Raw genomic sequence first — 2,500 nt, forward strand, 5'->3', positions numbered from 1 at the left:
TCAAAATATATATCAGGCTAAAGAGAAATAGAAATTAAAGGTTAAAATGATATAAGAATCAAATATTATCTTCAGACTTACTAACAAAGCTAAACGCGGGACCTTTAAATATCTATCAGGAGAAGCAGCATTGTTGAGCGATAGTGTCCAGAGTTGGTGTGGGGGCCATATGTCACTGTCAGGGAAGGCTTTGTAAGTCGGCTGGTGCTATGCTCTCTCTCTCTCTCTATCTATCTATCTATCTATCTATCTATCTATCTATCTATCTCTCTCTCTCTCTCTCTCTCTCTCTCTCTCTCTCTCTCTCTCTCTTGCAATCTCTCTCGCTCTCTCTCTCTCTCTCTCTCTCTCTCTCTCTCTCTCTCTCTCTCTCTCTCTCTCTCTCTCTCTCTCTCTCTCTCTCTCTCTCTCTCTCTCTCTCTCTCTCTCTCTCTATCTCTATCTATCTATCTCTATCTCTATCTCTTTCTTCCTCCCTCTCTCTCTCTCTTCTTCCCAATAGATTAATAGATTAAACATCACATTGGTTTAGAATTCCCAGCTTACGAAGTTTATTTTTACAAATTAAAAGGTGTCAGTTATAACATAGCATCTTTTGGCAGTCCAGTTAAGGTTATTATTATGTAATTAGTAAAAAAATAAATAGGTAAATGAATAAATAATAATGACAATAATAAAATGAATAAAAAATAGATAAACAAAATCACATCCTTATAAATGCTGGTTTCGTGACGTGCGACTAGATTCACCTGCTGTTTGTATCGTTTCTTCTCGTCAGTGTTGGCTGTGGGCGAGTTCTTAACAAGTCTTAAGGCTCCTGTTGATAGGTGAACCGTGACCTAGAACTAGAACCCTGAGTGCATTGTTCTCTCTGGGTGGTTGAGGAAAAAAGGAGTAGGGAGTCGTTGTAGAATGTCGGTTGTCCATACTGCGTGGAGGCGAAGGAGTCAACGCTGGATCATGTCTAGCTTGCAAATGAGGGATGATTTGCAAGATGACCAGAATAGGTGCGTACTCTTGATGGGGCCGGATTTGCGTCTTGAGCCTTTTAAGGATGTCCCGGGTGTCCCTGAGACATGAGAAGACGAAGCAGTGACGATATCTTGTACAGCGTGGCGCGGCAGGTCTTCTAAATGTTCTTCATATTTCAGTTGGCAATCTATCTCGACCTCGAGGATTGATGTATGGTCATTCACAGGTACCCCATAGATACAGAGGCTTCAGGGGAAAGAGATACAAAACGGTCCCTGTCTTCTGTGCAATGAAATTCATTTGCCATAATTTTGCCCTGTCTCTGATAGCCATGAGCATCATGTAAACGCCTCTGAGCACTTTATCTCAGTTCCTTTGGATGAAGGTCGAAGCGAGTGCAACTGTACGGAACGTCCAGGGATTTCGCACAGGAGGTGGTCGATGTAAAAGATTTTATTGTTAAACCCAACTGAGGCTTCCAGTAAGCAGTGTCGAGACATTTCATCCATGGAAAAATAATACCAAGGCAAATGGAGTCCATACATGCTCGCAGACTATTGTTGGAGAGTATTGCTAAATATTCCATTTAATGCCTACAAATGAAGTAAAGTTGCCACCCATTAAGGATTAAGATATGATATAGTTCCGGGTTATTATTATATAACCACATAACTAAGAGCACGTTAAAAAAACTTAAATTTTACATTCCATGCCTGGAAGTCTTGTATGTACAGTGCACCCAATATATGCACTGTATGTGATAAATGTATAATGAATGAAACATACCTCTTGTGTCTTTAAACAATAGTTAGCAATTCCAAGCGTTATATTTGAAACCCATACACTTATTATACATGAGAAATAAATATTTCCAGCAATTTTCAAGAGTAAGAGTAATCTAAAAGTTTAATCATAAAGCAAAAGCAATATGCACTTTTCAGTCTTGTAGCAACTACAGTATATTAGGAAACAGGGGGAGAGGGGAAGAAGTAAGTGCATTCACGTACGACCTGTATAGTAAATAGATTTTATTTTCATTACGTTTTCTATAGAGGTAGAAAAAAACTATACTAAAGCAAGGAAGGTAACTCAAGGTGAAAATTAGCTGGACGTACTTAATCAATGGAATTACTGATTAGCTAATGAAATAACAAGAGAGGGAATAACGAAAATAATGATAGTATAATAATATTGATACTAACAGTAATAATCATGAAGATACTAATGATGATAATGATGGTGATGGTACCCACAAACGTGAGAGTGATTATACGAATTACAATAATAAGAGTATACTCATTGTGATGATTAAAAAAACAAATCCTATTCATTATTTTTATTGATATCCTTGTCATTGTTATCTCTGTTATCATAATTAACATCGATGGTATTATAATCTTATTCATATCACTACAGTTATCATTAATGTAATAAGTCCTGCGAACTACTGGCCGACTACTACATCTTGGCCTACAAAACTACTGGCTGACTACTATATCGCTGACGAACGACGGCCATTATACCGACT

The sequence above is a fragment of the Penaeus chinensis genome, chromosome 35 (assembly GCF_019202785.1).
Source record: "Penaeus chinensis breed Huanghai No. 1 chromosome 35, ASM1920278v2, whole genome shotgun sequence".
Lineage (NCBI taxonomy): Eukaryota > Metazoa > Arthropoda > Malacostraca > Decapoda > Penaeidae > Penaeus > Penaeus chinensis.